The 25,771-nt window shown below is 32.7% G+C and overlaps 1 long non-coding RNA gene across 2 annotated transcripts; it reads right to left on the bottom strand.

The window, feature by feature from the left end:
* Positions 1-24,855: 24,855 nt before the first annotated feature.
* On the bottom strand, positions 24,856-25,398 carry LOC147392834 (uncharacterized). 2 transcript variants are annotated; one of them, XR_015182451.1, is made up of 2 exons: positions 25,284-25,398; positions 24,856-25,115 (listed from the first exon to the last, which is right to left on the bottom strand). It is a non-coding gene; the product is annotated as an uncharacterized LOC147392834 (long non-coding RNA). The 2 variants fall into 2 exon arrangements; XR_015182450.1 differs by having other exon boundaries at positions 24,856-25,144; positions 25,284-25,387.
* Positions 25,399-25,771: the final 373 nt, after the last annotated feature.

Here is a 25,771-nt window from a genome sequence, read left to right as displayed (position 1 = left end):
ACATTTCACTCCATCAAAAGTTTGACTGATCATGGCAATCCTCACATTTCTGACGTCGAAGAGGGCACGTAACCGTAAATGTGTTTCATTAACCTATAAGTTTGCATCTACGGCTATGTGCACGCCCCCAAGTGAGAAACGTGAAAATAGAAGTAACATGCCACCAAACTCGATAACAAGAGGTGATCCACGGTTGCTTTCAGTCCTCCTCTAAGATTGAAAATGGAAATCCACAATAATTTGTCGGATATTAAAGAGGGAAATGTTTTTGTTTTTATTTTAAAAGAAGACTTAAGAGATCAACCAATGGGGAAGCTTTGCATTGAGGTAAGTAAAGTTTATTTTTGGCATCTAAAAACATGATCTAATGCCACAATACTATACACAATAAAATTCTAAGAATTTTAAAAAAATAAATTAAAAAAAAAAGATTTATTTTTACTCTTTAATTTTAATTTTAAATTTGAAAGTTCGTAGTCATCCATTTTCAACATCTTGGATCAAGCTTAAAAAGAATTTTATTTTATTTTAAAAAAAAAAATTTCTTTTAAAATGGTATTGCAAGAAGTATGTAATGCGTGTATGGAGGTGCCATCATTTTGAGTTTCTCAAAGGAGTCCTAATGGAAACCTCTTGTACCTATGTTGGACCTCGACACACATGTATGTTTCCAATGTAACATAACCCACATTATAATAGCATTTACAATAAACATTTATTTGGGTTCCTACAAATATGTATAATTGAAGTAATTTGGTATACTTAGCTATGAACATAAGTTTTGCAAAAGGATTTTAAGCAAGATAAGATATTGAAGCATACATTAGTATTTTAAGCAAAAGGATTAGTCATTCATGGTACCTCCAAAATTTTCTCCATCTCCAAATCATGAAACATGATAATGGCATTAGACACGTAAAAGCTTTGAATTGAAGCATACATTAGATTTCACCAAGACCTGAAATGCTACGCTATTGCCCCTTTGAGTAATCAAATTTGAAAGGCTTGCATATCGACTTCTTTGTATCCCCTATATCAACAAAGACAGTTAAAGAAAATAGAGAAACAATAAAGAAAATGATTAGCTTTAAAGTAACACTATGATAATAATTCATTATCATGTTCATTGTGCTTGTTCTAGTAAATGTACTATAAGCCTGAATCTTATAATCTTAATCTCCCAAGAAAAATAACAAAGATTTTGATCCAAGGCATGACAATATTTTACGTTAATAGATTTTTTAAATTCAAATGGAACTAAAATAGAAAAAATTAAATGTAATTATTGTGATAAAATTTTAATTTATTATTATTACATCTATCGGATTAGAATAACATAATGAACAAACATATAAAAAATACGTATCCAAAAAGACAACAACCGGATATTAGTAAAAAGATGCTCAATTGATCAGCCAACGATATAGTAAATATGTGGATGCATGATCATTTTGGGTGTTTTAAACAAACCCTATATTCGAGTTAAGATTTGAATTACCTCTTTATTTTCAAATTGATGATATGCCTTCTTAGCTACCACTTAACCTTTTAGACGATTGAGAGTCTCCTCTATATTTGAGTGAATATTTGAGATATCATGTTTTTAAATTCATGTTATGTCCCCTTTGACCTTGTTCTTCTTTTCTAAGGTAATTAAAAATAATTTAAAAACCCTTATTTCCATTTTGAAGTAAAAAAAACCCTTAATTATTCTTCCTAAAATTAATTCATCTTTAAGCTCTTCAATCTCTATAGTAAATTAAATTTAAGAAAATGTTGAAGTGTTTGCGCAAAATACTACATTAGACACTATGCTGACTTGGAGGTGCGCACGAAATCATAGATGCTTTTACTTAAGATACAAGTGAAAAACTCTATGGTTATGTGCACACCGCCACGTTAGCACAATGGATAGTGTAGTGTCCTGCACAATCTCATTCACTCACTCTAGCACAACTCTTAAATTTAATTTATTTAATCTGATCTTCACTACCACGGCTTTTATCTCGTCTTGATCCCTTGTAGGAAATTGCAGAATTTTCTATCAAAAAATATCTACATATTTTACTTCAAAAATCCTATCTTATTCTTTAAGTTTGAAGATTAAAATAAACTAATTTTTTAGTTTGAAAAATAAGCTAATTTATGTTTTAACCAAGAGGTTTAAGATGATATTTGAGAAGAGAAATCAGAGGGCTTTCAGCTTCAAGTTAAAGATGAGAGCGTTTAAGTCATTTTGCATTAATAAATTAGATAAGACCGAAGTCAAGCATTTTTCTTTTCCTTTTTCTTTTTTGGGGACTATGTAGACTTTTTTTGGGCATAACACTTGACTTAGGCCTTTCTATCTTGAACTAAAGGTAAAGGACCTTTCAATTAATAATCAAAAGTCGTTGATTTTTCCTTACTATCAGTCCCATAAACTTTGAGGCCCTAACAAAGTTGGTATAGAAGAATGTATAACGTGGGAATCGCTGTGATCAACTCTTCTCATAATTTTCAAGGTGAGTTAAACAAATCGACTGCACAACACAACACAATCTCTTTAATTCTAATAAATATTCATTAATTTCTGAACTTTTATTTATTCTACTTTCCCCCCTTTTTCATATGAATGATGAGTGTTAATTTGTTTCATCATATTTGGATATGATTTGTTTTTTTTTTTTTTAGTTTCCTTTTTAAGAAATTCTCATTTATGTACACTGTTCATTTTTAATTTTGAAAGCACATATATTGAGAGTGCAGGTATTTGTTCTAATTTTAAATTGATCTCACGGACAAAATTAAAACATGAGGTAGAGAGATTACTCATATTTATTTCAAAAGTGATGATGTTGTAGAAAATAAATCATATCCAAGTTTGGTGTCAAACATTTGTCAAAATATGGGTTAGAAGCTTTGGAATGAGCTGATTTTTTGTGAGGATGATCTCTATGACGAGGAGATCATCCTCACCAAAAATCAGCCTATTCCAAAACTTCTAACCCCATTAAAAGTGATTTACAAAAATTGGACGGTCCACGATTCTTCAACTTGTAAACTAGGGTTAGAAGTTTCAAAATGAGCTGATTTTTTGTGAGGATGATCTCTCCACCATAGAGATCATCCTCACAAAAAATCAGCCTATTCCAAAACTTCTAACCCCATCAAAAATAATTTACAAAAAATGTTTGACACCAAACTTGGCAAACTTTAGGGCTGCCGAACCGCTCCCTATATATATATATATATATATATAAACATGGGTTAGAGGTTTTGGAATGGGCTGATTTTTGGTGAGGATGATCTCTACGGTGAGGAGATCATCATCACCAAAAATCAGCCCATTCCAAAACTTCTAACTCCATCAAAATTGGTTTACAAAAAAAGGACGGTCCACGATTTTTCAACTTTTAAACTGGGGCTAGAAGCTTTGGAATGGGCTGATTTTTGGTGAGGATGATCTCCTCACCGTAGAGATCATCTTCACCAAAAATCAGCCCATTCCAAAACCTCTAACCCATGTTTTGAAAAATGTTTTGCCAAAATGTTTGTTGCTGAACGGGACCCATATATATATATATATATATATATATATATATATATATATATATATATATATATATATAGGGAAATGTTCTGCAACAAACATTTTGGCAAAACATTTTTCAAACACATGGGTTAGAGGTTTTGGAATGGGCTGATTTTTGGTGAGGATGATCTTTATGGTGAGGAGATCATCATCAACAAAAATCAGCCCATTCCAAAACTTCTAACCCCATCAAAAATGATTTACAAAAAGTGGATGGTCCACGATTTTTCAACTTGTAAACTGGGGCTAAAAATTTTGGTACGGGCTGATTTTTGGTGAGGATGATCTCCTCACCGTAGAGATCATCCTCACCAAAAATCAGCCAATTCCAAAACCTCTAACCCATGTTTTGAAAAATGATTTGTCAAAATGTTTGTTGCTAACGGGACCCTATATATATATATATATATATATATATATATATATATATATATATATATATAGGGAAATGTTCAACAACAAACATTTTGGCAAAATATTTTTCAAAACATGGGTTAGAGGTTTTGGAATGGGCTGATTTTTTGTGAGGAAGCTCTCTACGGTGAAGAGATCATCATCACCAAAAATCAGCCCATTCCAAAACTTCTAACCCCATAAAAAATGGTTTACAAAAATGGACGGTCCACGATTTTTCAACTTGTAAACTGGGGCTAGAAGTTTTGGAATGGGTTGATTTTTGATGAGGATGTGGAGATCATCCTCACCAAAAATCAGCTCATTCCAAAATCTCTAACCCATGTTTGGAAAAATATTTTGCCAAAATGTTTGTTGTTGAACGGGACCCACATATATATATATGGGTCCCTATCCGTGGCCAACAGTTTGGCAAACATTTTGGCAAACACTTTTTCAAAACATGGGTTAGAGGTCTTGGAATGGGCTGATTTTTGGTGAGGATGATCTCTACGGTGAGGAGATCATCCTCACCAAAAATCAGCTCATTCCAAAACTTCTAGCCCCATTTTACAAGTTGAAAAATCGTGAACCGTCCATTTTTTGTAAACCATTTTTGATGAGGTTAGAAGTTTTGGAATGGGCTGATTTTTGGTGATGATGATCTCCTCACCATAGAGATCATCCCCACCAAAAATCAGCCCATTCAAAGACCTCTAACCCATGTTTTGAAAAATGTGTTTGCCAAACTGTTGGCCACGGATAGGGACCCTATATATATATATATATATATATATATATATATTAGGGATGATCTCACAAAAATTCGTGTTTTGAGAATCATAATGAGTAACGTACAAGAATTGGAATTTTCACATATCCATGCACGTTAAGCCTCTTCTTGGCATGCTGCACATCATTTGCAAATACAAATATTTTTCTGAAATCAATTTTATAGGTGTTTGGTTCTACAGTGCAAAATTTTGCATTTAAGGCATTGTTTATTTGCACTGTAAACAAGTGCAAACAAAAATGTTTTCATTTGTTTGCGGGGATGCGGGGTGCTTGGATGCGAAAATTCTGGTGGATCCCACCATAAAACAATACAAAACTTAATTAAAATTGCAATGAAATCTCCGTAAAGTGTTGCAGAGAAAATACCTCCACAAAAATTTACGTTATGTTAAGTTTCCTCTTTCTCTCTCTAAAACTTCTTAAACCTTTCTCTTGCTTTTCTTAAACATTACCCAGCGTTAATATAATTATTATTTTAAAAAAAAAATCGTAGGATAGAATCCTACTTTGAGCTAGTTTCTATTTATATTTTAAAATTACAAAACAAAAATAATGATTTTTTAAATATTGACATTTTTTTTTCTTAAATATAAGAAAAACGAGGGATAGAATCCTACCTTGTTAATTTATATTTATTTTTTAAATTAAAAAAATAATAATTGTGGGATAATAGTCTTACTTGTGTTAATTTATATTTATTTTTTATAAATTTAAAAAAAAAAATTGTTTTTCGTTAGATACATGATATTAAAATGAGTTTGGGACGAGTTACATTTAAGCACTCACAATGTAAAAAAAGCCCAAATTTGACGATCTTGGACCATCAAATTTCATAAAATTCGACGGACTAAGAGGTCAAATTGGCATCGAATTTTTCATTGTCAAATTTTGTTTTTTGATAGGCCAAAACTGTTAAATTAATGAAAGATAGGAGAAATTCAACAACTCTAAGCCGTCAAATCTGGGAATATCAAGAATTTCGACTGTCCTAGACCGTCAAAATTCAGTTTCTAAAATTTGTGGGCCTTTGCCCGTCAATTTTTTTTGTTGAATTTTCCAATTTTCACATAGTGACTATCGATGTTAATATTGGCATATTTGGGGCAATGAGATTTCTTTCCAAAATTGAAAATTAGCAAGTGGAAGTTGGTATCATATAATAGATGTTTCAAGGTAAATTATAGCTAATTAAAGAGATTTTGGATTTCTATTATAACCTTGGTTTAAAGAGAATAGTATTGTATGATTTATATGAAAATGTTTTGTCTATAATTTTTCGATTTGTTTTAAAATGATTTGTAACTATTTATCATTTTTTATTTAACTTTAAACAAGGTTTTAAAAAGAAAAATAATTTTTTAAATTTTTTATTATTATTTATGTTTACATGATAATAAAACAAACGTAAAATTTTGTGTTGGACACAACCAAGCACTCCAATCACAAAATTATGTAAAATTCAGTAAACACAAAATTCTGCAAACACAAAATTCTGTGTTTAAAAACAAGCAGAGTCTAAAAAAAAAAAAAAAATTATATTTGCCCAAATCACGTAAATCCTTACGAAATTCCACCAAATGATTTGCAAGATAAAATGTACCGTGAATCATTTGCAAAATTACAAAACTCAAACCTACACCTATCAAAATTACTAAAATATCTATTATCAAAGAACTTAATTAAATTTAAAAAAATACCTTCGTTACCTATCGTAGCAACAACATGTAAATTTACTGAAATACCTCTTAGTAGAGATGTATTTCATTGCATATTGATATTACAAATACCTTCATCAAATTAATTTGTACAAATCACCTAAATTAAATAACATGGATATTTATTCACAAAATATAAATCTCATCAAAGAAATATTTACGAGTAGATTAAAATTATAAGAATATCCCTCATCAGTGCTATTAAGAAATATCCTTCATCGTAGGTGGTTTTTTTTTTTTTTTTTGCATGTTATTGTAAGAGGTACAAAAGGATATAAGGATATATATATATTTTAATAATTTCTTTAATGAGGGTCAAATAAATTAAAACCATTCCCCCATTTTATTCTAAGAAAAAATCATTGCAAAAAAAATTTATTGCAAATATTAACAAACAAAAATTTATGGGTTGCTATCAAGCTTAAATATTTCGTTACAAATGCAAATGATTTATAGTATATCAAAGAGGGTTTAAATGGTAATTCACCCTATTTTTAAAGAAAGTTCCCGGAAGGAACTAAATCAATAAGACCCCACTTTTTTTTTTCCTCAAAGAACTAGGCTAAGTTGATAAATCAATTGCATGTTGACCCACTTTTACTTATTACACTCCAATTTCTTAAATTATCTATCACACCCCAATTAAAGAATAAAACACACTTTTCGAAATTTTGGTTCAAATTATACTTCCAACGTTATTAAACATCACAACACTTGTTCATACAATTTCAGTAGTTGTTTACTAATTAGGCTCATATAAACTCGTAAAAAATGGAAGAGAGAGAGCTTCTCTTGGCACCCCAACTTTTGTTTATTCTCAACCAATCACTTATTCACCCTTTCCTTATTTTTAATTGGGTGTAATTAGAGAAAGTTGGGGTGCCAATAGCAGCTCTGTTTTCTAATTAGATTGATTTTTGGTTTGTCGTGCGTAGGGGTGCACATTGGATTGGGTAAATCCGAGAACCGAACTAATCTAAAGTATCTATAACAATATATGTATATATATATATATATACATGGGTCCCGTTCAACAACAAACATTTTGGCAAAACATTTTTTAAAACATGGGTTAAATGTTTTGTAGGGCTGATTTTTGGTGTGAATGATCTCTATGGTGAGGAGATCATCCTCACCAAAAATCAGCCCATTCCAAAACCTCTAACCCATGTTTTGAAAAATGTTTTGCCAAAATGTTTGTTGCTGAACATTTATATATATATAGGGTCAGGTTCAAGGGCCATATGAGAAAACATATGAGAAAACTTTCGTTTTTCAAAATAAGGGTTAGAGGTTTTGGATTAAGCTGATTTTTTGCAAGGATGGTCACTATGATGAGAAGATCATTCTCACAAAAAATCAGCTCAATGAGAAACTTCTAAATCCATCAAAAGTGATTTACAAATTAGTGATAAAAATTGGTAAAAAATCGACGGTCCACATTCTAAATCACTTTTAATGGGGTTAGAAGTTTCAGATTGGGCTGATTTTTTTTTATTTTTTATGATCTTCCCATCAAAGAGATCATCCTCACAAAAAATCAGCTCAATCCAAAATTTCTAACCCATATTTTAAAATTTTATTTACCGTCGAAAGTTTTCTCATATGTTTTCTCATATGGCCCTTGAACCTGACCATATATATATGGGGACGGTTCAGCAGCCCTAAAATTTGCCAAGTTTGATGCCAAACATTTTTCAAAATATGGGTTAGAAGCTTTGGAATGAGTTGATTTTTTGTGAGGATGATCTCTATGATGAGATCATCCTCACAAAAAATCAGCCTATTCTAAAACTTCTAACCCCATCAAAAGTGATTTACAAAAATTGGACGGTCCACGATTCTTCAACTTGTAAACTAGGCTTAGAAGTTTCAAAATGAGCTGATTTTTTGTGAGGAAGATCTCTTCACCGTAGAGATCATCCTCACAAAAAATCAGCCTATTCCAAAACTTCTAACCCCATCAAAAGTGATTTACAAAAAATGTTTGGCACCAAACTTGGCAAACTTTAGGGCTGCCCAACCGCTCCCTATATATATATAGGGCTGTCAACGGATACCTATCCGATCGGATAGTGCTATATCCGAATTCGAATCCGAAAAAAAATATTGATATCCGAATTCGAATTCGAATCCGATCGGATATCTTTAACCAATATTCGAATTCGAATTCGAAAAATATATCGGATATCCGATAATATCCGATTCGATAAAAATCCTAATTCGATGTAAAAAAATCGATTTTCCTAATTTTTTCAACTTCAGAAGTTTTAATCTTTCAACGTATTTCAGTCTTAAAATCAAATAAGCTTTGATTTTTGAAAAAAAAATGATTTTAAAATCAAATAAACTTTGATTTTTGAAAAAGAATTTATGAAAAATTTGAATAATACATAGGGTTTTACTGAGAGAGAGAGAGAGAGATGAAGAAACTACCTGATGCTCGCCGACCGGAGACGATGGCGGTTATGCCGTTAATGGAGCTTGCACGATTGAAAAAAAGTGGGTTTTAGATTTACTTTGAGAGAGAGAGAGAGTAAATACCTACCTCAACGTTCGCCGGCCGGAGAAGAGGGTGACTGTGGGAGCTTACACGGTGGAAACCCACGGCTGCTTGAAACGGTCGCTGGTTCTGAGATAATAGATGAGAGATTAGAGAAGATAAATGTTTCGAATTCCATTTCGTTGTGAAACTCGAATACACGAGGAAATATATGTATATAAATAACTCTTTGTTGTGTAACATGAATATCGCAGCGGATATTATCGAATCGGATATCATAATATCCGAATTCGTATCCGAAATACATTCGAATGTTAAAATAACATCCGAATCCGAATCTGATATCCGAAAATTTCGGATAATATCCGATTTTTCGAATTCGGATTTCGGCTATCCATTGACACCCCTATATATATATTTAAAATAAAACCCTTTCTTAGTTTCGTTTTTCTATTATCTATTTTTCTCTTCTTCAACTTCATCTCCTCTATATTTTTTCAAACAAAAAATCATAAAAAAATGTACACAAATCTCTCTCACAACTCTCAAATGGATCAACCCATTTATAGAAAAAAAAAATTCAAAAAGTTTAATTCCTTATATTTTTTTATAAGAACCTTCATGCCGTGTTTGTTAGATGAAATATACTAGACGAACTTAGACTTAAATTCGTTAATCTACCATTTATGGATTAGTTTCCTCACTAATCCATCCAAAATATCAATTTTAAAATTGTAATTTTTTTTTGTAGTCTCATTGCGCTTCCTCTAATATTCAATTTATACAGATTTCTGTCAAAATTTAATCATAAAATCATTTTCATTTTTAAAATAGGCATTATTTATGATTTGATCCAAAGGATTCCTCTTTTGAAAGAAAAAATACTAGTTTTTCTATTTTGAAAGTATGAGAATCGAGAATTGATCCGAACCAAGGTTGGTTTGGATTGGTTCGCTTCTATAGAATAATTGGATTGGTTTGGTTCCAAATTTTTAGAACCGATTATGTTTGATTCGGTTCCAATTTTGCAAAAATCCGAATCAATCCGAACCATGTGCACCCCTAGTCGCGTGAGTTGACCAAAGAAAAGACAAATATTTACTGATCATGGGCTAGGCTGAAAGAGTACTACAGCTAGGGGTGCAACTTGGTCCGGTTCAAACTGAGAACTGAATCCAATCGTTTGGGTTGATTTGAAACAAGTTACGGTTTGGTTTCAAGTTAAGAAAATGGAGAACTGATCAATTTTGTTTGTTTCTTCGATCAAGCTTGTATAGAACCGAACCAAACCGAGAACCAACCCCTTGTGCAATAAATAAATTTATATGTATATAATAATTGTTATGAATTATTTTTATAGTTAGGACATAGATTAGTGATCTTTTATGGTTAAACTAATGACTTTTTATGGATCGATTAGTGATTTATTCTATGAAATTTTATTTTTATCATATAATTGTTTTTTTTTACATAAAAAAATATTACTTAAAATTTATAAAATATTGACAACCCGTAGAATCGAACTGAACCAAACCGACTTTAGTTCAGTTTGGTTTCAATGGAATTTGGTTTGGTTCTGTTCTTATTTAGTGGAACCGACCTATGTTGGTTCGATTCCAAATTGACCTCAAATCGAATCTAAATGAACCAAGTTGCACCCCTAACTACAACACATATTGAAAGTATAGGAACCTTGTTATTCGCATTTGGATTTCCCTAACTTCCTATTTTATCATGTTAGTTAACAGCGTGAATCCGTGGCTTGATCAACTAGCAAATGTAATCGCAATAGTAAGAAATTGGGTAATGATACCATACGGTTCGTTGGGGAATCTATTTCGAGGAGACCAACAACATCATCATGATCCACAGGTAAGCTTACTAAGATAGAGTCCAACTTTGAACTTTGAACCGGCTAAGCCACTATAACACTAAGTAACCTTTGTGTTACCCCTTTCATTTTAAAACGTATGACATGAAAATTGATATAATTTTAAAATATAATTAAGTTCCTCTCTTTTTTACCATGTAGACAAGTTCAGGCATTGGGGCTCTTGAACCTGATTGATCGGAAAGTCCTGTGGAACCTAATTTCAGTTAGTCCCACAGAACCTGATAACATTTAAAAATGGTAACTAATTTCCTCTCTTGTTCACCATGTAGACAAGTTTAGATATTGGAGCACTTGAACCTGACCAATCAGTATGTTCAATGGAACATAATTACAGTAAGTTCCATGGAACTTAATTTCATTTAAAAGGAGATCTAATTTCCTATCTTTTTTACCATGTAGACAAATGTAGTTATTGGAGTTCCTGTACCTGATCGAACAGTAAGTCCCATGGAACCCAATTTTCTTCAATGTTGTATTGATATTCTTTCAAAATATTTAAACAAAAATGTTTAATCCACTGTTCGATCGATGTGTACAACAAAAAAATTGCACGATTAGACCAAACTGGATATGACTTCACTTCCTCATAGTAAGCACCTTTGTAAACATATCCATAGGATTCTTACTCGTATAAATCTTTTACAGAGTCAACAACCTATCTTCCAATACAGATCTTATGAAACAGTAGTTAATATCTATATGCTTGGTCCTTGAATGAAAGGCTGAGTTCTTTGCAATATGTCTGTCACTATACAACTTACAATTTTCTTGCTCCTTACCTAATTTTTTTTTCAAGAAACTTTGCAACCATACCGTTTCCTTGCGAGCTTCTGATGCAACGGCATACTTTGCTGAGGTTGTAACTATCTTTTGCAACTCTGAGACCAATTGACTGTGGCACTGCCCAATGTAAATGCATACCTTATAGTATTCTTCCTCCTATCAATGTCAATTGCCAAATCTATATCAACATACCCCTACAAATTGATTTTGGACCCTCCATAGCATAGTGCTACATCAATAGTACCTCTCAAATATCTGAGAATCCATTTCACAGCTTCCTAATGCTCATTTCTTGATGAATCTTCTTACAACTCCCACTATTTGAGAAATATTTGGTGTTGTGCATACCACAACATACATTAAGCCGCCAATTGTTGAGGTATATGGAATCTTAGCACTTCCAATGTTCTTTTGAAAGCTTCAAGTGACTTGCCATTTGCCAAGGGAGTTCTTACTAGTTTAGCAAATTCTACGTTGAACCTCTCAGGTACCTTTGAAACATACTCAGCCTTTGATGATTCTAACTTTCTATTTTTCCTATCTTAATTGATTTGCATACCAAGAATTTGTTTTGCACCACCAAAATTCTTCATTGAAAATTCTTTTAACAGGTGTTCCTTAAGACTCAAAATCTCATGCATGTTTGACTCTACACTAAGCATATCATCTACGTATAAGAGATGTATGAGATAATAATTTTTAAAATTCTACAAATAACAACAACAGTCAACATGACAATTGCTAAAATCACTAACAGATATAAAATTGTCAAATTTCTTATACCACTGTGTATGGACCTGCTTCAAACCATATAAACTCGTCTTGAGTTTACGTGCCATATTCCATATTATTCTTCCCAGATACAACTTATCCCTATGGCTGACGCATGTAAATACCATCTTCTAATATCCTCACTCGTACAAGAGTTTGTTGATGGGTTACCGACAAACTAGTCTCCAGGATACAACAAAATCGTGGTGAGGATTTGTAAGCAACAAACTTGAGAATTTTCCCACAAAACAATATGAAATCTCGAACTTAATGATTTAAAAAAATAATGCACTTGAATAATTTGCTGGAAAAATTTGAGTGAATTTACTTAAAGGCCAATCCTATTCATAGAGATTGAAGGGACTCTTAAGTGTTTCTCCAAAAAGACCGTGAAACAAAAGGTGTGTCTCTTTATGAAAAGCCAATAAGTATATATCCATTCATGGAATAAAATAAGGTGTGTCTCTTCATGAAAAACTATTAGGTATATCCATTCATGGAACAAAAATGTGTCCAGTTATGAAAATTCAAAAGTTGGGACTCTCCATTAAAAATTCAACCATTGTACCCTTTAAAAATATTTAAATAAATACAACTAAAATCCAAACAGCTACAGACTACAGTGATATAGAGGATAGAATTTTGAAAAAATTTAAAATTTAAAATTATTTTTAATCGTTGAATTTTAATTTTAAATTTGAGAGTTTCGGCTAAGGTAGCCATTTATTTTCAAAACATTGGATCGAGCCCAAGAAAGATTGTTTTAATTTGAGTTTTTTTTAGTAAAATCTACAGGGCTCTATTGGTGATGATCCATGTGGGCGTAACAACCCATGGTAAGATTTGAAATTTTAAAAAGTTTGTCAAGCTAGTATTACTCTTATAATATTGTCAACCTTCATATATCAGGTTTCTTGGGGTATGATTGGCTATTGTCGGTTTTCCCTCCATATGTATACAAACACCAACCTGTGCCCTTGCCCAACCTGACATCGAGCATGAAATAGTCAACTTGAAACCTATCTAAGTTGGATTGGTTGGGTTTATTCTTTCCTCATTAATGCTAGGTCATTTAGTATTGGTATGGGTTTATATAAAGATAAGTGGCATGTAACAAAATTTAAAATTATTTTTCATAAAAATGTGTTTCAAAAGTTTATATATATAAAATTATAAGTAAATTTAAAGAGAGAAGAAAACTAATAAAATTAATTAAAATAATTAATTTTTACTAATAATCGTAATTTCAAGAAAAGAAAAAACATTTAAAGTTGTAATATTTGCATGACATTATAGAATTACACTTAAAACAAAGCAATTGTTTATCCAATGAAAATATCCATACATTAGTTTGATATATAGATAAACAAAAGCAAATGTATTGAAATATGAATTATGAGTGTGAAAGAAACCAAGGTAAGAAATATTTTTAAATTATAAGCATATTAAGTTCGAGTTCAAGAAAATCGGGTAAGACGATACCTATGCCGGCACCAAACCCGAACCGAGACCATACCCAAGCTAACAAGACCCAGACATGACCCAAGGTCAAGTTTAACCCAGTGGGTTCAGGTTTTGCCCGACCAAGTTGCAGCACTTATACATATTGGTCTCTTCATAGGAGTTGACTAGCTATTGCGAATTTCCCTCCACAACAATGAAATTAAGTTTTGTTTAGTTTCTTAAGCTCCAAAGTTCTAATTTCAGAGTCCTAGACTCCTAATGGTGCAAAGTTCTCTAGGATTCTAGGAAAGTTGATATCTCTTCGTACCCAAAAGTAAGATACAATTTCATTCTGCTTCACTAGTTTTTAGTTAATTGCCAATTACTTGAAACATCATTAGTGTTCAGATTTGAAGAAATATGGCATCTTTTTCTTAATGGTAATTAAATTCCCATGGATAGAAGAATCTCGATTCCCAATTTGGACACACACACACACACACACACTCTCTCTCTCTCTCTCTCTCTCTCTCTCTCTCTCTCTCTATATATATATATATATATATATATATATAGGGTCCCTATCCGTGGCCAACAGTTTGGCAAACATTTTGGCAAACACTTTTTCAAAACATGGGTTAGAGGTCTTGGAATGGGCTGATTTTTGGTGAGGATGATCTCTACGGTGAGGAGATCATCCTCACCAAAAATCAGCTCATTCCAAAACTTCTAGCCCCATTTTACAAGTTGAAAAATCGTGAACCGACCATTTTTTGTAAACCATTTTTGATGAGGTTAGAAGTTTTGGAATGGGCTGATTTTTGGTGATGATGATCTCCTCACCATAGAGATCATCCTCACCAAAAATCAGCCCATTCCAAGACCTCTAACCCATGTTTTGAAAAATGTGTTTGCCAAAATGTTTGCCAAACTGTTGGCCATTGAACGCTATTCATATATATATATATATATATTTGAGTTCTTTTTAGATGAAAGCTAGAAATCTAAGACTTTATTTAATACGATTGATGGGAACCTAGTTGTAGACATGGATTTTTAGTTGAAAATCCCATCCTTACTTGAATTTGGAATCACCACCATTCTTTTTTATAATAGGGTATGAATGGGTATCCGAAAAATAGTTTTAAAAAATCATTTTTATTTGTAGTAACTCTTATATAGATAAGAAACATTTATTTACCTAAGATCTAAGTAAATGATCCACATTAAGGGATAAGGAAGGTATTAGACACCATATTCCTTCCACCATAGGTTATAATCTTTAAAAATGATCATTTTTCATTTTTATAAATTTTGAAAGAGAAAATCGATAGAGAAGAAAATTTTATACCCTCAAACTTAGAGGGGTTTAAAACAATTTTCTTTTCTAAAATGGTTATAACCCCTACACTTATGATCGAACCAAAGTCTGATCTACTGGAGGTAGGAAAAGGGGAGCACTACATCTTAGAGGCATTCTAAAAACAAAAATAAAATAAGAGAAATAGGAAGGATAGAAGAGAAAAATTGGAAGGGAGAGAAGGGTGTTTTTACATATCACTTTTGTCCTTACTCTAATTTGTCTTTGACTTGACTTTCTTTGACTCTTCTTCTTTGTATTTTTTGATTATTTTTCTTTGTCTTGACTTGAGTAGCTTATAATATAAAATTTGAAGGTTGATGGACTTTTTGTATTGAGAATTGAATGGGTTGAAGAGTTCCTTTTTTTTTTTTTTGAAATTGGGAGAGATGAGAGTTGAGAGTGATGAGAAAATTGAGATAAATGACTTGTGGGGTGGGGGTTGTTCGAGTATGGGTTTTTAAAAGGGAGAGAGTTTTTTTTATAGGTGTTGAGGGTTACTTTTAAGAATAGAAATGTCAAAGATGAATGATTAAAAGATAATGGTATGAGGTGTATGCATTGGAGGATTGTTATTTTGATGTTCGAGAGGGATATATGTGGAAGGTAGTAGAGATGGATCACTTTTGACCCAAGTAGGTTGGATCTTTCAACCCATATGGGTTGAATGTTAGGTGGGGTTAATGGGTGTGTGTGTTAGTTGAAAGAATAGTTGTGTAAAGGGGGTAGTTGTGGACATTTTGGAAGAATTGAGAAAATATTGACAAATGTCTCGAGAGTATGGAGGTATGTGTTAGGTGAGTTGATTAAGGAGAAGAGGTGTAGGTTGTAATGGTGGTCTTCATCATGGATCGCAACTTTTTGGGAAACGGTATGATCTTCAAATCCACGGTCGGACTTGCTATCGCAATGGTTGCACTAGGCTATGGATTTTCAATAGCTCTCCTTCTACTCAGGTTGGTATAAGTCTGTAATATTGATATTGTTGTATTGAACCAATGTGATTCCATAACAGTAATAGTAAAAGGGCTCTGAGCTACGCAAAATAAGTTCCCACTAGTGAGATGGTTTGAATAAATTAATATAGAAAATTTATACTAATATATAGAAAACATGTGTATTTCATCCCATCTGAACCATACATTTGATGCTCTGCTCTCGTTCTTGAAAGCGCCCTCTATCCGCGGGGTGCGCGGATCCGCTTTTGACCCTTGAGGTTTGGGAGTCGCCACCTAGTTATTACGGTCTAGGAACCGATCAATGACTCTAAACGGATAAAAACTAATCTAAAACCAAAAAAAAAACTGAATTCGGGGATCAAGTTACGGGGTTGGAAGGTGTAAGGCACCAACCCCGCCCGGCCACAGCCGGTCTCTACTAAATTCCCAAGTAAATTACATTGCTAAAACCTAGATAAGAAAATAAATAAAAATAAAAGGTTTACCTTTCCGATGGCAAGGACTTGATTCCCTCAGATCTGACAAAAAGAACTCCTTGTACCGTGCTCCCTTGCTTCGTTCTGCTTCCGGATTTGACTTCGGATCTCCGAGGCAAGGTATCTCCTTGTTTTTGAATCTGAACTCTTCAAGTTCGTTGCGGATTTGGGGATGTTTTTAGAAGGCTTTTGGGTGTTTTCTAGACTAAAATTGAAGGAGGGATGTTAGCTAAGGAGTTGGGGCTCCAAAACTAGGGTTTATGGGGGGGCTAGGGGAGCTTCTAGACCTACTTCTCTTAGGGTTTATAATTTTATACGAAAATAGGGTGTGAGCACCTCTATTTATAGATGTTTTTAGGGGTTGATTTGGATAGAGTTAGTGTTTAATTAGAGCTCTTTTAATTAGAGTTGTGTTTTAGTTAAAATTGTTTTAGGTAGAATTGTGTTTTAATTAGAATTATTTTAGGTAGAATTGTTTTTAAGTTAGAACTCTATTAGATAGAGTTATTAATCAATTATAATTCTATTATGACTTTTGGTCTTATTTGATTGACTTTTAATGTTTTGACTTTAGTCTTAATTGATTGACTTTCAATATCTTGACTTTAGTCTTGTTTAATTGACTTTGATTTTGACTTCAGTCTCACTTGGTTGACTTTAATACCTTGACCTTAGTCTTGCTTGATTTACTTTGATTTTTAGATAACCCCCCCTCTAAAATATTTTTAATTCTTTGGACTCCCAAATGGAGGGGTCCTTAAAGAAATATCCCACGAACCCTCAACAATTTTAGGTTCAAAATTTTAAATTAATTTCATTAATGTTTAAATTTAATTATTTAATGTTTTATTTATTAATTTCGAATTTTTTAATTATGAAAATTGTGAAATTACCGTTTTGCCCCCAGAGAGGACTTTTCACGTTTTAAGTCGGTTTTTAATGTTCTAGGATGATTTAGAATCGGTTTTTCGTAAGGAATTCAATGAGAATGTTGGTTTGTATCATTTATGAAAATTTTTATGTGAAATGATTGTGAATTTTATGAGGGGTATTTTCGTAATTTTGTCGAATTCTGTTAAAATTGGTAAAATGATTTATTTGGTTCCGATTTATTATTTTATGTGTTTGAATGGTTTTTTCTAAGCGTAATGTAGGCTCTAGGGTTGTTTTGATGTTAGAGGTATTTTGGTAATTTGATCAATTTTAGTGATTTTTATCGTGAAGCTTCTTTTTGATCTGCAAGATGATAATTTCTATGTTTCTGGGGTCGTATTTTCCTAGCGTAGCGTGGTTTCTAAGGTTTTGTCAATTCGAGATACCTCATCCAGATTTCTGAAACATATCGGGTAACAAAATAAAGCAATGGAATACACATCCATCATTGGGAATCATTGCGATCGGGTTGACGAGTTGATTAATCAGGCGGATGCAAAAATGGGGTGTCTACAGTTCTACACTCAAATGGGGATATATATATATATATAGGGTCGGGTTCCTGCAACACACATTGCGACACACATATAGACAACGTGTTTGTCTTATATGGGCAAAAATGTTTGGAATGGGCTGATTTTTTGTGAGGATGATCTCTGTGATGAGGGGATCATCCTGGCAAAAAATCATCCCATTCCAAAACTTGTAACCCCATAAAAATTGATTTACAAAAATTGGACGGTCTATAATTTTTCAACAAAAATTGGACGGTCTAGAAGTTTCATAATGAGTTGATTTTTGGCAAGGATGATCTCCTCACCACAGAGATCATCCTCACAAAAAATCAGCCCATTCCAAACATTTTTGCCCATATAAGACAAAACGCGTTGTCTATATGTGTGTTGAAATGGTTGTCGTTTGAACCTGACCCATATATATATCTATATATATATATATATATATATATATATATATATATATTGTTGATTTTATTGTTTGAACCAATATTGAGGCCCCATAATAGTAATAGCAAATAGGATCTAAGCGACGCGAAATGAGTCTCCATCAGTGTGAGATGGTTTGAAATGAGTTTATACTAATTAATCTATAGAAAACACGTGTTCTTCTTAACGTTTGATGATGTCTCATACGTGATTAGCATTTTCCTAAATTGTATCCACTAAAGTGACTCAGTGATTGAAAGAACTTCTAATTGTCTAATAAAATTTTATTTTACGACCATGCATAACAATAAAGTGTCAAATGAAGGACTACAATGAGAAAATGTATCCCTAGAGATTTATCAAATCAAAATACATAATTAAAAGTGAGATAATATCGCCCCTCATATAATGATTGTTGATAAAAATAAGATATATTTACGAAAAAGTGATCAACTTTTGACGAATTTACGACTTTGGCTCACTGTTCATTTTAATTGCCAAAATGTTAACGATAACGAATTCGGAGGCTTTTAAAGTGACTATTTCGCAGGTTTAAAATGAATTTTTTTAAACCTACGAAATTGTCACTTTGAACCTGCAAATTAGTCACTTCATTCTAAATTTTTTTTAACAAAAACATGATTGTTCATATTTTAGTAATTAAAATGAAAACTAACCGGAATCGTAAATATCTCATTTTCAACTCACAAAATGGTAATTCACCCTAAAAATAATGACTTCTAATGAAGGATTGGTTCGTGTACTATATCCATGATACACTAATTTATTAAGGTTTTAAACAACTTGTGCTTTAAATAAAAGTCTACTTTTGTAAAGTTGTATTGCGCAACAATAAAGTGTCAAATGAACGAATATAATGGGAAAATGTATCCCTTGAGTTTTTCAGCCATTTTCGAGTGGGATTCGTTCAAATTGGGGTGTCTACACTTTCCATAGATTAGACCCATTGAAATTTTGTCTCAAGCCTCTGAGGTCTCTCTGTGGGAATTTCAATTTTTTTCAAGTAGAAAATAGACTAGTTAATTAACCCTATGTATTGACTCATTTTTGAGTTCTTTATTTACTTCTTTAACATTTTGAAGGTGATTTAGATTTTAGACATTCCCCTCCAATTTTATAAATATTTAACATACCTCTTGATTTTTCTCCCCCAACCCCGATTGTCTTAAACATTATTTAGTAAAAAGTTTTGGCCACATGTCCCAACCTCAATATTTTATCTTCATCAACCTTCAAACCTCAAGAAGGAGATGGGATTTTTGGGGAAGATATCACACAATGTATTTTTGTATAGGAAAATAAGGGTGTTTGAAAAGAGGTTAAAGAACATGAATTGATGAAGGGTTCAAATAGACAAAAGAATCTAGTCAAGCTCTCACCTTGACTAACACTTTTGATGCCACACCGAATCACAAATCACCTCGAATGATGCGCCAAAAGTGTGAATCAAGTCGAGATTATGAATAACATAGTCGGCTTAGAGTTTTTGGAATGAATTTAACTTATAGGTTAAAGAATTTGTAGATGAAGGGTTTTTGGAAGGTTGAAAATGACAAAGACATTTAAGTCATTTATTAATCTCTCAAAGAAGACCGAAGTCAAGGATACATTTTCTGTTTGACAATCAAGTTATCTAAAATGTTCATCGATATCCATTAAGATATAGGGCTCTTAATGGATCATATCAAATCCGAAATCCTATTAAAAAATTCCAGATCCGAATCAAAGATTTAGGTTTTGATATGTTATCGAATTGGTCTGGTACCAAACATATATCTTTATATTCAATATAGACTCAGTGCATATGTTTGAAATATATTAGTTGTATATGTATTGTCAACAAAAAATTTCGTGATCTATTCCTATGGATGAGCGAAATAAGATGACAAATGATTTTATTAATTTTTGATGAAAATGATGATGATACAATTCTGTGTAGACTCACTAGATGAAGTGACCTCCTCTAATTAACAATCAAAACTTTAAAGATGATGGATGTGTAATTTTCTTCTTTCTGAGCTTTACGTCTTATCGGTTGATAATGTGATTTTTTATCTTTGAAGAAGAGTTTCATGTTTGATCTTTTTTTAATGTTGGTTTCCAAGTGTTGTAGATTTTTACTGCTTCTCTGGAAGAGGACTTGTAAGCTTCTTCTTCTTTGGAGATGGAGCTTTTCTTTTTAGAGAAGATGATCCGCTTCTCTTCCTTGGGAGAAAGTGATAAGCTTATCTTCTTTGGAAGAAAATGATTTAGGCTTTTTCCGAATGTCTATACTTTAGTATTTATAGAATCAGATAAAGGTGGCTTTCTAATTATATCCCCAACTTAAAACATTTTAATAAATTGGTCTGAAGGTTTGAATAATTATTTAATGTTCAGAGATGTTATTGTATTGCATTAAATATGTGAAATGAGTGAACTACTTCGAATAAAATGGTGCACCATATACTAATTTATCAAGTAGTTCACACACAAGTTTGAATTAGAAGTCTACTTTTTTTTAGATATGATGCATATAATATTTTCTTTTACTTCTCATATATGTAAATGCTACTAAAACAGATTACAATAAATTTTTAGCATATCTGTATCACTTGTACCTATGTCTTTTAGTATGGTTTCACTATTTGAGACAACTTGTCAATCCGTTTCGTTGGTGGAGTCGTCTCAGTCTCTGACTATATTTAAAACCATTATGAAATTCAAAATTCCCAAGCTTGTGCTAGTCTCCTTTCCCAGATTTTCGTTCTTCTTTGGTCTTTAAGCTCTTCAATTTCTATAGTAAATTAAATTTAAGAAAATGTTGAAGTGATTACGCACGACATTGCATTAGACATTGTTCTGACTTGGAAGTGTGCACGAAACCATAGATGTTTTTCCTTCAGATACAAGTGAAAAAATCTATGATTTTGCACACACCGCCATGTCAACACAATGTCCAGTGTAGTGTCCCACACAATCACTCACTCACTCTAGCACAACTCTTAAATTTAATGTATTTAATCTCATATTCACTATCTCGTTTTTTTTTATTATCTCATCTTGATCCCTAATAGGAAATTACAGAATTTTCTATCAAAAAATATCTTCATATTTTACTTCAAAAATCCTATCTTATTCTTTAAGTTTCAAGATTAAAATAAACTAATTTTTAGGTTGAAAAATAAGCTAATTTATTTTTCAACCAAGAGGTTTAAGATGATATTTGAGAACAGAAATCAAAGGGCATTCAGTTTCGGGTTAAAGGTGAGAGCGTTTAAGTCATTTTGCATTAATAAATTGGAAAATGCAGAAATGACAAAAAGTATGAATCCCAGCACGACTCTAATAAATTAGATCAGACCGAAGTCAAGGAACATGTAGGCATTTGGCGTAGCCATGATGCATGATGGCTCTGTCCTCAAAAGTCTTTGAATTTTCCTTCTCCAAATCAGCTGTCAGCTTCAAGTTCCCTATTCATGGGTTTGGGTTGTCACATTTCTGACGTGGAGGTGGTCACATAACCGTAGATGCTTTTTACTAGTATCTCGATGAAATACATCAATGGTTATCACAAGAAACATGTAGGCATTTGGCCTAACCATGATATATGATGTCTCCCGAGTCGTTGAATTTTCCTTCTCCAAATCAGCTGTCAGCTTCAAGTTCCTATTTATGGGTTTGGGTTACGACATTTCTGACGTGGAGGTGGCGGTAGATACATTTTATTCGTATCTCGATGAAAGAATCTATCGCTATCACATCAATGCAATGGCGATCACGGAGAGAAAAAATTTGAGATGATCAGTGACTAACACATGCTGCATCTGAGAAATAACTCCTTCATAACAATTTTAATACGAATCTTTTTATTTTGTCTTCTATTCTTGAAGACCAATAGAAACTGAATATGACTTCACTTCCTCATAGTAAGCACCTTTGTAAACATATCCATAGGATTCTTACTCCTATGAATCTTTTACAGAGTAAACAACCTATCGTCCAATATAGATCTTATGAAACAGTAGTTAATATCTATATGTTTGGTCCTTGAATGAAAGGCTGAGTTCTTTGCAATATGACTGTCACTATACAACTTGCAATTTTCTTGCTCCTTACCTAATTTTTTTTTTTTCAAGAAACATTGCAGCCATACCATTTCCTTGCAAGCGTCCGGTGAATGACATACTTTGATTTTGTTGTTGAGTTTGTAACTATCTTTTGCAACTGTGAGACCAATTGACTGTTGCACTGCCCAAAGTAAATGCATACCTCATAGCATAGTGCTACATCAATGGTACCTTTCAAATATCTGAGAATCCATTTCACAGCTTCCTAATGCTCATTTCTTGATGAATCTTCTCACAACTCCTACTATTTGAGAAATATTTGGTGTGGTGCAAACCATAACATACATTAAGCTGCCAATTGTTGAGGTATATGGAATCTTAGCACATTCCATGTTCTTTTGGAAGTTTGAAGTGGCTTGCCATTTGCCAAGGGAGTTCTAACTGGTTTAGCAAATTCTATGTTGAACCTCTCAGGTACCTTTGAAACATACTCAGCCTTTAATGACTCTAACTGTCTATTTTTCCTATCTTTATTGATTCACATACCAAGAATTTGCTTTGCAGCACCAAAATTCTTCATTTAAAATTCTTTTAACGGTTGTTCCTTAAGATTCAAAATCTCATGCATGTTTGACTCTACACCAAGCATATCATCTACGTATAAGAGATGTATGAGATAATAATTTTTAAACTTCTTCAAATAACAACAACAGTCAACTTGAAAGTTGCTAAAATCACTAATAGATATAAAATTGTCAAATTTCTGTATGGACCTGCTTCAAACCATATAAACTCGTCTTGAGTTTACAAGCCATATTCCATATTATTCTTCCCAGATACAACTTATCCCTATGGCTGACGCATGTAAATACCTTCTTCTAAATTACATTGAAGAAAAATAATTTTTACATCTAACTGTAAATCTTCTACAGCCACAATATTCATATGAGAATTTTTTTTTAGAACAATCAACTCACTTTCTATTGAAAGCCTTCAACAACAACCTGACCTTGTATCGCTTAGTACCATCATATGATCCTCTTTTAGTCTTTAAACGCATTTACAATGTAAGACAACCCTTCTTTTGATGAATTGAACCAAATCTTATGTTTGATTTGATAAAAAAGAATCCATATCATTCCCACTTTTCCCTAGTGTCAGCCTACAGAGCCTTTTCATAACATTCTAGTTCACCGTTATTAGTCAACAACAAATAATGCAGAAAAGGTGAATAACGTATTGGAGGTCTAATTACGCTACTTGATTTCCTCACAAAGTGAATAACGTTTTGTGGAGGGTGCAGTCATCCCAATGAAGGCTTGGACAGTAGAATTAATATATATCCATTTAAATAATTTTAAACTATGCTTGATGTGAGTAATGAAAACTAATATATGAAATCCTCTCCAGGTTGAGTCAGCTGAAGCTCAAGAAATTGTAGTTCGATTTTCGAAGAAGGTGAATGAGGCTGCTTCATGGATTATTCCGTTCTGTCTAGCTGGGGTATGTGGTTTATCTCAATTGGGCATCAGTAAAACAAGCAATGGAACGATGAAGTTAGTCTATGTAGCTTGTGCTGCCTCATTGTCTGCATCTTTTATATGTGCAGCTGTAGTGGTGATAGTCGTCCTCACCACAAATTACAGCTTTCTGGGCAAGCTTATTGTCATCCTCAAATCCACCATCGTACTTGCTATTGCCCTGACCGTACTGGGTTATGGCTTTGCCGTAGGTCTTCTTTGCCTCAAGTTGAAACAATGAGGTCCCATAATTGTAATAGTAAATGGAGTTTTAGCGAGGTGGTGAGTTAACTATTTTTGAATAAATATAGGAAACACGTGTCTTTCCTTCCCATCTCAATAGTAGATTTGATGCTTTGTCTCGAGTCCGAATTTGCTGTTAATGAAAAGGTGTGCTAAGCTGATAAATGAATGGCACTATGTCACGTTTACAAGAAAAGGGTAAAATATAAAATCTTAACGTCATAATCATCTTCTCTCGTTTGATAGGTTTTAAAACTCGTTTTGGTTAACAGCATATCTCAATTCCTCATGATTAGCATTTTCCTAAAGCAAGTCTGCAAGTGTCTCCATTCAACCAAAAGCATAACTTATAATTATTCAACAAAATTTTAATGTCCAACCACGTTTAACACTTTTAAGTGCCCACTGAAAGACTAAAATGGGGTTAAAAAAAAAAATCCCCAAAGAATATTTTTTTCAAATTGAAAACGATTGAGATGGGAAGAAATCCTGTGATCTTAAATTAAATAATTAAGAAAATATTCCAGTGTTCAAAGAACGATTGAGATGGGAAGAAACATATTTCCCTTCCCTTGAAAATTCGAAATAAGAGAAAGTTGAATTACTTAAGAGTTTCTCTTTAGCTTGGAGTTCTTGAACATGTTTGCAAAACAAGGCCTTTTCCATCGAAAGCAATTCAAATTCCCAAGTTTTCGCACATAAAGGTACCTCATTTTCCAGATTTTCCTTTGTCTTTGGCCTTAATCAAAATACCCAGAAGAGTGTCAACTGTAATTCGTGCAATAATTATAGAAATAAATCAATTTTCATCTATCAACAAAAGAAATTACAGCTCACAAAAGAGAGAGAAAAAAACCCAAATCACGAAATTGAAGAAATAAGTGTAGATTTAAAGGGATGGACTTACTTGAAGATAGTTGCAGAGCGATAATTGGAGGGGGAGTGAAGAGAGGAGCAGAAGAGAAGACTGCCGTTTTATCCAAACATACTTTATTGGTGAATAAGTATCTCGTACTTCGGCGCTGTACGAAAACACCTATTTCGTCACCTATCTATACCGTATCAATCACATCTGAACTTCGTTGGGCCGACCAGGGATAAAAAAAATAATACCCTTCAAAAAGGACAAAGTAGACGCTTTTTTTTAGGGATATTTATAGAAAACACATCCCAATGAATGCTTGGATGGAATTGTATAGAATAGGGATCAAGTAAGGTGTCTTCGTCCCAACCAAGGTCAGGTGGCACTCATTTTATACCACGTGGCATTTTTTTTTTTTTTTAACTCACCAACTGTATCGATATGTGACCTCATGCTGTAACCTTAAATCGCACTTCTTGACCTGAAAGTGTATGGGAAGCACATATGCTTTTCATCGAGATACGGGTGATTAT

This window comes from Akebia trifoliata, chromosome 10 (genome assembly GCF_017979445.1).
Source record: "Akebia trifoliata isolate Shusen 1 chromosome 10, ASM1797944v1, whole genome shotgun sequence".
NCBI lineage: Eukaryota > Viridiplantae > Streptophyta > Magnoliopsida > Ranunculales > Lardizabalaceae > Akebia > Akebia trifoliata.
This window is presented reverse-complemented; position numbering and strand designations above follow the sequence as displayed.